General features: G+C 42.9%; 1 protein-coding gene across 3 annotated transcripts in view; it reads left to right on the top strand.

The window, feature by feature from the left end:
- spata16 (spermatogenesis associated 16) overlaps nucleotides 1-13,041 on the top strand; it is a 250,743-nt gene that overhangs the window by 107,183 nt on the left and 130,519 nt on the right. The gene's annotated exons all lie outside the window — the stretch shown is intronic.

The following is a 13,041-nucleotide window of genomic DNA, read 5'->3' as shown; positions in this document are numbered from 1 at the left end:
CCACCCACCCCGCAACCCAGCAGTCTCCCTGTCCGAGCTAGCAGATGTGGTCTCTAATGTGGCCCTGGCCTCCCAACAACTTATAGTTTTGGGAGACTTTAACATTCATGCCGAGACCACATTGACAGGTGCAGCTCAGGATTTCATGGTTGCCATGACGACCATGGGGCTGTCTCAAGTTATATCTGGGCCCACACATCAGGCGGGACACACGTTGGACCTTGTTTTTATTGTGGACGGTGGGACAGTCAGAGTGGAAGAGCAAAATATTCGTCCATTGTCATGGTCTGACCATCATCTGATCTGTGTAAGTTTCGCCGTGTCTTCTAACCTCCGCAGGGGTGGTGGACCCACTAAGATGGTCCAACCCAGGAGGCTGATGGATCCGAATGGACTCCTGAGGTCTCTTGGGGATCTTCCTGTTCTGGAGACTGGCGATCCTGTCGATGTCCTGGCTGATCGCTATAATAGTGAGCTGACAAGGGCATTGGACATGATCGCTCCCGAACGTCCCCTCTCGCTGCGTAGAGCCACGTCGACCCCTTGGTTCACTGAGGAGCTGGCCGTGATGAAGCATGCGAGGAGGGGACTAGAGTGCATCTGGAGGAAATCTCAGGATGTGTCTGACCAAGCACGGGCTAAAGCCGCTATTAAGGCTTACTCCGTGGCTCTGCGAGCAGCCAGGAAAGCTTTCACAACTGCTCGCATAGCGTCTGCGGCCAATAGGCCATCTGAGCTGTTCCGAGTTGTGGGAGAGTTTCTGTGGCCTCCTGAGGCCCAGGGGCTCCCCGATGACTTGGCAGCCAGGTGCAGCGATTTCGCGCACCATTTTGCAGGCAAAGTTGCTCAGATACGCCGTGAGTTGGACTCCAGTTTAATTGTAGTTCCAGCGGAGGTAACCGAGGTACCTGTCTGTTCGATCTTGTGGGATTCTTTCCGGCTTGTTCTTCCTGATGACGTGGAGGGGATTCTTGGGTCTGTGAGGGCGACCACTTGTGCTCTGGATCCTTGTCCCTCTTGGCTGGTTAAGCTGGCCAAAGAGGGGCTGTTGGATTGGTTTGTGGCTATAATAAATGCCTCTTTGAGCCAGGGGTCAGTTCCATCCTGCTTTAAGCAGGCGGTAGTAAAACCGCTACTTAAAAAGTCCTCGTTAGACCCATCCGTATGTAACAACTACAGACCAATTTCCAACCTCCCATTTTTGGGCAAGGTTCTGGAGCAGGTGGTTGCCACGCAGCTCCAGGGGTTCCTCGATGACACTGATTTTCTGGACCGCTCGCAGTCTGGCTTCAGGCCTGGGCACAGTACCGAGACGGCTTTGGTCGCCTTGGTGGATGACCTCCGCAGGGAACTGGACAGGGGGAGTGTGACCCTGCTGGTTCTCTTGGACATCTCAGCGGCTTTCGATACCATCGACCATGGTATCCTTCTGGGACGGCTCTCTGGGATGGGGCTTGGTGGCACTGTTCTGCAGTGGCTCCGGTCCTTCCTGAAGGGCCGTTCCCAGATGGTGAAGCTGGGGGACACCTGCTCGGACCCCTGGCCTTTGACCTGTGGGGTCCCGCAAGGGTCTATTTTATCCCCCATGCTTTTCAACATCTACATGAAACCGCTGGGAGAGGTCATCCGTAGTTTTGGAGGGCGTAGCCATCTCTACGCAGATGACATGCAAATCCACTACTCGTTCCCATCTGACTCCAAGGAAGCCCCTCGGATGCTGAACCAGTGCCTGGCCGCTGTGACGGACTGGATGAGGTGGAACAAGCTGAGGATCAATCCTGACAAGACAGAGGCCCTCCTGGTCAGTCGCTCATCGGATCGGGGTATTGGGTGGCAACCTGTGCTGGACGGGGTCGCACTCCCCCTGAAATCACAGGTCTGCAGTTTGGGGGTCCTCCTGGACTCAGCGTTGACGCTTGAGGCTCAGGTGTCGGCGGTGGCCGGGAGGGCTTTCGCACAACTCAAACTTGTGCGCCAACTGCGACCATACCTCGTGAAGTCTGACTTGACCACGGTGGTGCACGCCTTAGTTACCTCTAGACTGGACTACTGTAATGCGCTCTACGTGGGGCTTCCCTTGAAGACGGCCCGGAAACTACAATTGGTCCAACGCTCGGCTGCCAGATTAATAACGGGAGCGAGTTACAGGGAGAGATCTACTCCCTTGTTTAAGGAGCTCCACTGGCTGCCGTTCATTTTCCGGTCCCAATTCAAGGTGCAGACCATCATTTATAAAGCCCTAAACGGTTTGGGACCCACCTACCTTCGTGACCGTATCTCCTACCATAAACCTGCCCGAGCCCTTCGATCATCTGGGGAGGCCCTCCTGTCACCACTGCCTTTATCTCAGGCCCGCCTTGTGGGAACAAGGGAGAGGGCCTTTTCTGCTGTGGCCCCCCGTTTATGGAACTCACTGCCCATTGAGATCAGGCAAGCCCCCACTCTTTTAGCCTTTAGGAAAGATTTAAAAACATGGCTCTTCCGGTGTGCTTTTGGAGAGTAACTGTATATACCTCCTTTGTTTCTCCCCCCAACATCTATCCTTTAGACCCCTGTTCCCCATGGTTTTATTCTTATCTCTTCTTACCCCGAGTTTTTAACTTTGTGTCCATGCGGCCCGCCCTTGTTATGTTATGCTACGTTTTGCTTTGATTTTGTTCTGTACTGTGTAGTGTTGTTCTTGTATTGTTTAATTGTATTTTGATATGTTGTTTTTATATTTTGTTTATTGTATTGTCTTGAGCATGGCCCCATGTGAGCCGCCCCGAGTCCCCGTTGGGGAGATGGTGGCGGGGTATAAATAAACTATTATTATTATTATTATTATTATTATTATTATTATTATTATTGAGACACCCATGGGTAAAGCTGTTACAGTTTCCACAAAATCTACTAATGGATCCCAGTCTATGTTGATCATAATCTCTCACATAAAGTTTATCTTTTCCTTTCCATCGCAAGGAACATCTAGAGGGGAATACCATCTGCTAACATTTAATGGTTTTGCTCTTTTTAAGGCTTTCTTGGGATTAAGGTGCTGAACCAAACTCTTCAAATTGGTTGAAATAACACAGAATACCTTTAAAAGTATTCGAAAGGGCAAGGCTTTAGTGCCAAGGGTCCCAAATAATTGTCTTTTTCTAGCTATGATTCAAAACCTTGCAGTCACAATTTTCCAAGTTGCCGTACACATATTTGTGAGGTTGAAGCAGGGTCTAGTCTGTGTAAAAGCATTACTACCAGACATACATCCACACAATCTTATCCACATCATCCCCTAAAAAACTTGACAATGCCTTTGTGCTCACTGAGGTGTGTGAGAATCATTCTCTGGCATTTTTAGTCATATCTGTATCTTCTCTACTGGAGTATTTCAAAGAGATGATAGCAAGAGTAAAGTTGCAAGCAATGTACTCCCTGATTTATGGCACTTGCCTATAATGAGATATTATGGGTATTTGAAATTGAGGGGCATTACATTTGGCCCTTCATTTTTCCTGGTAAAGGCTGGATAAAAGAAAATAAGTAACTGTTCTTATATACCATATTTCACGTATCCACAACACTTCTAATGCATTTGTTCAGGTTGAAACTAGAAGGTGGCAATGATGTGGCACTCTGTCTAGGTCATGGGAATCCATAATAAAATCCACAGAAATTGCATTAAAAGTGTAGTCAAACATTGGGAAAGCTGCCTTTTGGAACTGATCCTCACAGAATTCTTCAACTGAGATTGGAGTACCTTATGGCATGATACAGCGCTTCTCCCCAATACACACTACTGACAGCAACCTGTTTTAATCCCTTGTGTTTTTTCCTGACATAGAGATTATTCCATTAATCTCATCTTAAAGTTTTAAAATATTGCCATCATTTTGTTTCCGTATTGAATTGAACACAATTTTTCAGATTTCCAAACCAAAGGGCAGCAATGAAAAACTTAGAATCATAGAATCATAGACTTGGAAGAGACCTATGGGCCATCCAGTCCAACCCCCTGCTAAGAAGCAGGAAATTGCATTCAAAGCACCCCCAACAGATGGCCATCCAGCTTCTGCTTAAAAGCCTCCAAAGAAGGAGCCTCCACCACACCACACCACACCACAACACCACACTCCTTAACCATGTTTTGTTCAGACAAGCTCACTGCAAACCATAGTTTCCAATTTAGCTTGTTCTGACAAACCATCAGTAAGAGTAACCATTATTCATGGTTTGGACATTATCGTTTACATTGAGTAATGAAAATAGAGGCAGAAGGTTCTGATTTGCCTTTGCAGCTATGCTAGTGCAGTGAAGGAAGAGAGGACTGATTGTGAAGGGAGCTCACAAGCCTGTAACATACTGTAGTTTGTACATACCTTTATTAACAATGAGGTGGTTGGTGGACTCCATCTGTGGAATTATGGATCCATTCTGTGTTTTACTGAACATTAAAAGAGCTCTCCAAGATGCTGAAGCTATTGGGAGGTAGGGAACAACTTCTTGTGTTTCTCTTTAAAATTAAAAGTTTAAACTGACACTAAGTCCAACCACACAAAAAATAACCAATGCAAAGTGTCTCCGTATGGATAAGAAAATGAGTCAGATTCATTCTCTTGTAGCAGCCCATGCTGTGATTTTAAAATGATATTTTATGCTTGTTTGGGTAGATTTAATAATGAAGACTTCCTGGTTCTTATTTGTATCAATGCAGGTCTACAAATTAATTGCTTATGTATTGTTATCGTTTTATTGTGTTTTTATTGCCAGATATGAGGGGATGCATATGTAATTTGGTAGGTGGAAATCATATACCGGTACTAAAAATAAAAAAGAAACAATCCCTTGGTTGGTTTTTGATGCAATAGGAACTGAGCATGATGAGTAACACCAATTTCTTCTCCATCTCAGGCAGCAAAAGATCTGGACAACAAGCCAGCCAGTACTGTATTATTTTTGTTCCCTGTTGGCTATATTGCAAACAGAGACAGAGTTTGAGACAGAGGGAAAGCTTCTGGCTTAGTGCCATTTGTTTCATCTTTGTACTAGTACTTTTAAATCTGGACCATTATTTGTTAAATGCCACACTGTAGTTAGAGATGTAGAGATATATTTGTCCTTGTTTGCCATTTCTGAATATAAAAGGATGACCAAAGTAACCCTTTTCTTGTTTCTTTCACAAGCTTATAATGCAGATAGCTTTTAAGAAGAGAGGCATAAGGATTTAATTGCACAGAAATGCTCAAAGCTTGGGAAAGCTGGGGGCAGGGGGAGATTTACTACTGTCACAATTCTCTGGTTAGGGGATTCTGGGAGCTGTCATCCAAAGGAAAGAATTTCTAGAAATGCTTGTGTTACGTCTGTGTTGATATCAATAGACTACCATGTGTTTGCCATAATTATAGAATCACAGAATCACTGAGTTGAAAGAGGCCCATAGGCCATTGAGTCCAGTTATCACATCTTGCGCAGATAGCTGTCCAGCCTCTTTTTGAAGACATCCAGAGAAAGGTCCCCGTCACATCTCCAATTAATTGGTTTCATTATCAAACTGCTCTCACTGTCAAGAAGTTCCTTCTGAAGTTCAATTCAAATCTCCTCTCCTGTGACTTAAAACCATTAGCAACGGCCATACTGTCTTGGGCAACAGGGAAACACATCTTGACTTTTCTCTTTGTCGTAGCCATTTATACATTAAAACAGTCATCCCATCAGTCTTCTTAGTATTTTTCTGAAAATAGGGAATTTAGTTAGCCCCATTCTGTGGGAAAAGACATTTAGAAGTGATCGCCTCCACTACCCAGGCCATTTCTTTTTTCCAGAGATGCCAAATGGACAGAAACCTTCACAAGACCCAGGAGAAATCCATCCAGATCCATAAGCCTCTGGGGATGGATGAGCCCCTCTTAATTGGGGTCTGATCCTGCACTGGCTCCAAACCACAGTGAATCTAAATTTTTTCTTTCACTAGGAGTATAGTATCTATCTCTCTTCTGCCTTGGTCAGACCACATCTGGAATACTGTGTCCAATTCTACTATGTCCAATTGAAGGGAGATGTTGACAAGCTGGAATATGTCTGGAGGAGAGTGACTAAAATGATCAAGGGTCTCAAGAACAAACCCTATGAGGAGCGGCTTAAAGAGCTGGGCATGTTTAGCCTGCAGAAGAGAAGGCTAAGATGAGACATGATAGCCATGTACAAATATGTGAGGGGAAGTCATAGGGAGGAAGGAGCAAGCTTGTTTGCTGCTGCCCTGGAGACTAGGACGCGGAACAATGGCTTCAAACTACAGGAAAGGAGATTCCACCTGAACATCAGGAAGAACTTCCTCACTGTGAGGGCTGTTTAGCAGTGGAACTCTCTGCCCTGAAGTGTGGTGGAGGCTCCTTCTTTGGAGGCTTTTTAAACAGAGTGTGGATGGCCATCTATTAGGGCTGCTTTGAATGTTATTTTCCTGTTTCTTGGCAGGGGGTTGGGCTGGATGGCCCACAAGGTCTCTTCCATCTCTATGATTCTATGATTCTAAATCCCACCAAGTAGTGGTCCAGGTCCGTGACAGCAGCACAGAGAAGTATAGTATTTCCTGCATAGTGGATACTACCAGATTTTATTTTGGAAAGATCAATGGTTGTCATAGAAGATATAAAATCCTAAGCAGTGACTGAGTGGCCTCATGTTGAAGTTCCCCAGCACAACGTGCTAGAAAGGGTGTAGGGGAGGCTCCTGTGCCATTGCTGAGATGAACTCAAGGTGGTCAAGAAGAAATATTGCTGAGCAGCAGTGTAGAAAGTACACCAACAGAATCCTTATTATGTCTTGGCAATGCACCTTCAAATACATACTATCCAAACTGAATAGACCATGAGATGGGACACTTGCTAGTAACTCTGTTAATGGACTGGAATTTTCTTTCAAATAAGCCATGTTCAAGTATTTAAAAAGGAGGGTGGAAGGAACCACTTTATGCCCACTTTCTCCACATCATGGAGTTTCACATACCTGTTTTTGTTTATTTGTTCAGTCACTTCCAACTCTTCGTGACCTCATGGACCAGTCCACGCCAGAGCTCCCTGTCGGCCGTTGCCACCTCCAGCTCCTTCAAGGTTAAGCCAGTCACTTCAAGGATGCCATCTATCTGTCTTGCTCTTGGTTGGCCCCTCTTCCTTTTTCCTTCCATTTTTCCCAATATCATTATCTTCTCCAAGCTTTCTTGTCTTCACATTATGTGGCCAAAGTACTTCATCTTTGCCTCTAATATCCTTCCCTCCAGTGAGCAGCTGGGCATTATTTCCTGGAGGATGGACTGGTTGGATCTTCTTGCGGTCCAAGGCACTCTCAGGATTTTCCTCTAACACCAAAGTTCAAAAGCGTCTATCTTCCTTCGCTCAGCCTTCCTTATGGTCCAGCTCTCGCATCCATAGGTTACTATGGGGAGTACCATTGCTTTGACTATGTGGACCTTTGTTACCAGTGTGATGTCTCTGCTCTTCACTATTTTATTGAGGTTAGCCATTGCTCTCCTCCCAAGAAGTAAATGTCTTCTGATTTCCTGGCTGCAGTCTGCATCTGCAGTGATCTTTGCACCTAGAAATATAAAGTCTGTCACTGCCACAACGTTTTCTCCCTCTATTTGCCAATTATCAATCAGTCTGGTTGCCATGATCTTGATTTTCTTGATGTTTGACTGCAACCCAGCTTTTGCACTTTCTTCTTTCACCATGGTTATAAGGCTCTTCATATCTTCCTCTCTTTCAGCCATCAGAGTGTTATCGTCTGCATATCTAAGGTTGTTAATGTTTCTTCCTGCAATTTTAACTCCGGCCTTGGACATATACCTGTTAGTGGAGACAATATATAAATGCCATTGATAGTAGCTATTAATTGTTTGGTAAAAGGAAGGGAGTGATGAAGGATAAATGAGTGTGGAATGGAATAGTGACAAATTTAAGTCATCTCCTGAATATATTGACCTACTTTGATACCCCCTTCCCCAAATGGGCTAATATTTTCTTCATGAAGAGAAAGACTCTGCTCCCCAAGTGTCAGCCACCTCATTCTGCCCACCAAAAAAGAAAAGAAAATACACAATGCCTAGAGAGGTTTTTTTTTTTCCTTCCTCATGACACTGCTTAAAATTGCTCCATATAAATGGAGAATCTTAGCCTTGCATTACAATTTCAGAATGCTTTTAAAGTATGCTGTAATAAGGTGATTATTCTATATTAAATTCCATGGAAGAAGAATATGAGGTGAAATATGAAAACATGCTCATGTTATCCTTAAAGCATTCTGTGGACCACTTTTCAAATGATTCCCTTCCATTAACTGAGAATTAAGAACAGAAATTACTCCCTCTTTTTATTATTTTTCTACTTACATTCCTCCATTGCTTTCTTGATGGATGGATTAAAGCAGCCTTTTCTAATCTGAATCCCCTCTGTTATGATTGGACAGAGGGGAGTGAGGGGGAAAATTATAAAAGGTGTTCTCATATTTTTTATTTCTTTCGACCTGACCTTTTTCACCGACTAAGAGATATGCAAATAGGATTCTCAACTGGATCATTGGGAGAAAATTATTCTAAATCGTCCTAGAATATTCTGTTCCCCTTTCAATTCATCCTTCATGGGCTCTACTATGCCTGGTGGAAATCTCTCATAATGAGCAATGAATAGCATCCTCATTCTGCATAACTTTACATCTCTTTCTGGACAAACAGTGTACATAGCCTGACAGCACAAAGTAGAATGTATTCTCTACCTTAAGTACCTTTTATGCAAAAAAGCAGGAAAACATGCAGAATCTAATTTTTTAAAACTTGTCTTTGATCTTCTGCATTTTGTAGTGTAGTCAGATCTGGAATATATTCCGTTAGGGGTACAAAGTTTGTTTGTTTGTTTTAAAACTAATAACTCATTATGACTATGAAAAACACCAGTCAAATCGCCTCTGAAATGCATAACATTTTTAAAGTAAAAAGGGCACATTTACACTGCAAAACTAATGCAGTTTGACTCCATTTAACTGTCATGGCTCAATACTATGCAATTACAGAAGTTGCAGGTTTATAAGGTCTTTATCCTTCTCTGCCAAAGGGTTTTGTGTGTCACCAAACTGCAAATTCCAGAATTCCATAGCACTGAGTCATAACAATTAAAGTGATGACAAACAGCATTAATTTTACAAGGCAAGTGCACCACCAAACAATAGCACTTGTTCAACAATAAAGTAACTTCATACCTATATACGAAGCCTCCGGTGGTGCAGCGGATTAAACCTAAGCTGCTGAACTTGCTGACCAAAAGGTCAGTGGTTCGAATCCAGGGAGCGGGGAGAGCTCCTGCTGTTGGCCCCGGCTTCTGCCAACCTAGCAGTTCAAAAACATGCAAATGTTAGGTACCACTCAGTCGGGAAGGTAATGGCGCTCCATGCAGTCATGCTGGCCACATAACCTAGGAGATGTCTATGGACAATGCCAACTCTTCACCTTAGAAATGGAAATGAGCACCAACCCCTAGAGCAGGGGTCCCCAAACTAAGGCCCGGGGGCCGGATGCGGCCCATCGAAGCCATTTATCCGGCCCCCACGGCACAAGGGCAGAAGGGGGTTGGGCTAAATGACCCAAGGGGTCTCTTCTTCTCTTAAAACCCATTATTATTATTATTTGAAACACAAGATGAGTCCACAGCAGACACTCTGCTGGCTGTTGTATTGGATCATACGTCGGACATTTCCCAAGTGTCTAGGACTGTATGAAGTATCAGCGAATAATGATTGCAGATCTCAGTAAGGTGGCCTTCTGCAGCTGGCAGATGGTAATTTTGTTAGCGCCGATTGTGTTTAAGTGCAGGCCAAGATCTTTAGGCACTGCACCCAGTGTGCCGATCACCACTGGGACCATCTTGACTGGCTTGTGCCAGAGTCTTTGTAATTCGATCTTTAAATCCTCATATCGTGTCAGCTTTTCCAGTTGTTTCTCCTCAATCCTTTTGTCACCTGGGATTGCAACATCGACAGTCCATACTTTGTTTTTTAACACGATTGTGAGGTCAGGAGTACTGTGTTCCAAAACCCTGTATTATTATTATTATTAACATTGAGGCTGGGTGGCCATCTGTTAGGAGTGCTGTGCTTGTGCTTTCGGTGCACAAAGGCAGAAGGGGATTGGACTCAATAGCCCAAAGGGTCTCTGCCAACCCTCTTTTTTATTATTATTGTTGTTATTATTATTATTAATTATTATTGCTCGGTGGCCAACTATAGTCCGGCCCTCCAATGGTCCAAAGGATCGTGAAGTGGCCCTCTGTTTAAAAAGTTTGGGGACCCCTGCCCTAGAGTCAGACACAACTAGACTTAATGTCAGGGGAAAACCTTTCCCTTTCCCTAGACCTATATACACACGCTAAATAACGTATTGCAGGGGTGAATGGATTATTTGGTATCCATATAACACACATAGCTGCTGCTGTTTACATGGCCATCCTGCAATCCCTGGGCTCAGGGGCTCAGGGACAAGGTTTGGTACTTACTGTAGTCATCTTCTTGCCATTGTAGTGGTGACAACGAAACACAAAGGTACTCCTAGTAATTGCTCATCATCTTTGCTGATACTTGCAAAAGTAGTAACATGGCTTGGAGAATGAAGAGGGTTATGAGCAAAAACAAGAAGCGCTTTTCTGCTCTGTGGTCAATGCTGTGGTGATGACAAGATGACAGTAAAGCTGGCCACTGGATGGTGTGGATTCCCTCCTGCAATTCCAGATACCCTCCCATGTCTGCAGTGGCATGGAGGTTGGCCTTGCAACCTCCACCCCCCAACCAGGGCCAATCCACTCTGGATCAGCTGTAAGTTAAAAGATCAATGTAGATGCTTTTTGCTCCTGCATGGGGCTAATTTAGTTTGTGATTTCATCTTGCCCTTGATAGCAAGAAGGAATACCTTGTAAATAGCTATCTTACTTGTAACCCAATTTTTCCAAGTTCTGAAGTTTCTTCATTTACTGAGTACAAATATTATTATTATTTCTTTACAATATATAATCATTTCCTACTGCTAAATGACGCATGTAACACTGGCAGCAGAATTCACGTTAAGCTGTCGTCATGATATTGTGGCTTGTTAAGTATTAAGAATATTCAGCAGGATTTGCTTTGTTTTGTCTTATTCCTATCAGGAATGTTGAAGCAGCTGTAAAAAATGCAGTGGCAGCTGTATGTGAAAAAAAGAAATAATTAGTTGTGTGCTTCATGTCCACAACAATGGACATAGCTATATAATGCCTGCTCCCTTCTGTAAGACCATCATGTTGAAGGTCTAAAATTACCTCATTGAACTACTGTCTACATCTCTTTGCTCCTTCTTCTCTATAGACCCAAGATGGGATCTTTGAAAGTTGAGATGCAGGAGTTAAAGCCACAGAAATCAGCCCTGAGCTGGTGGTGGGAGTCCTGCATTGATCCAGAATATGGAAGCATCGCCTTTTTAAATTACTCTTCCCAGGATTTCCAATACCCTTAATGAATAAGCGATTCTAGGACTTGTATGTGTAACTTTTCCAAGCTCCACACCTATTACGTTGGGAGTGGACATTTCTGAATTGGTTGGGCTGGAGTACTGTGGCTGCCACATCTTAAGAAGAAGGTAAGCAAAATGGAACAAGATCAGAGCAGGACACTTGAGATGGTCTGATATAAAGCAAAAGCAAAGCAAAGAACTGCTATGAGGAAGGTTCGAAAGGATTTAATGTATTCAACCTTGAGAGGGAAATGACTGAGAATGGGGAGAGGAGAATCGGGGTGTATATTTTCACTTTCTAATTTCATTCTTGAAATAAAATTAGGAATTTCGGTTCAAGACAGTATTCTCCATGCTAAATTTGGATGGGGTATTTTTGGGAAGAAATCGGCATTTTATGTGCAAAAATATGTGCAGAAACACTACTGTCTTCTAGAAAATGCTGCTTCCTGCTCACAAAATGCTATAGTTGGAGATTTATTTCTTGCACAAGATTTCTTGCAGATGTTACTTTGTACAGAAACCAGATTTGTGCAAGAAATTATGTTTTGTGGGCACAAAATATGCATGTCCATAAATATTGGTGCCTGCTTAGAAAAGGAAACCTTTCCAACAGAAATGCTGATATTTGTAAAATAATAATAAAAAAACCTCCATGTGCAAATTTTGTGCAACATAAGTCCCAAACTACAGGATCCTCCTAGTAAAACTTTCCCAATAGTCAAGAAACATGCTTTTTAACCATTGTTGAATATTTTAAAATATTATTTACATCCTTAAATGACTTCAAACTCCTCAAGGATTATTACATAGAAAATACCACTTTGTTCTCCATTGCCCATGTAGGAAGGATTGAATCTAATAGCTTTATATTAGATAGCGCATGTGGAAATTTCATCAGATAATCTGAAAAAAACATTTAATGTGTAATTACAGATTGACAATGGTTCCAATTAAAACAGGGTTAATCCAAGATAGCAGGTCTGTTCAATAAAAACAGCATGTCAAGTTAAAAGACTACATCAGATTAACAGACTGAGGATTTGCATATCTGTGTGTGATTGCCAGCAAATTAAAAGGATATGTTGGGTGGACTTTTCCCCTTAAGTCATTTCTTCTTCTTCTCTTTCTTATTATCTAGAGGCTTTTTTACTTACACTTACCCTTGGTCAGTCCAACTGAAGCTACTTAGAAAAAGCCATGTCCTCTCACTCTCACGTCTTCAACTAAGTATGTTGAGAGTGATGAAACAGACTCTTTACACCAGAATACGGGTGCATCTTGTCTTCTTGATTTTCAATGAGGCTCTCTTTGAATTCTAAGAGACCCATACCACTCCTCCATGATTACAACATCATTAGATTATTTCCTAGCGTTTATATAGATTTTTCCTTTCACTGTGGCTAAAAAAGGGTTAAATTCCTCTCCAGTGGTTAAATATTGGAAGTATGAGTTTTAAACTAAAATATAATGATATTGTTCATCCTGTTTTTTCCCCTTTGATCCTCCAGAACGTGCCTCCTGAGAATTTACCTCCAATT

The sequence above is a fragment of the Anolis carolinensis genome, chromosome 3 (assembly GCF_035594765.1).
Source record: "Anolis carolinensis isolate JA03-04 chromosome 3, rAnoCar3.1.pri, whole genome shotgun sequence".
In the NCBI taxonomy this organism is placed as follows: Eukaryota; Metazoa; Chordata; class Lepidosauria; order Squamata; family Dactyloidae; genus Anolis; species Anolis carolinensis.
Note: the sequence above shows the minus strand (reverse complement) of the source record. Positions and strands in the feature narration are given on the sequence as shown.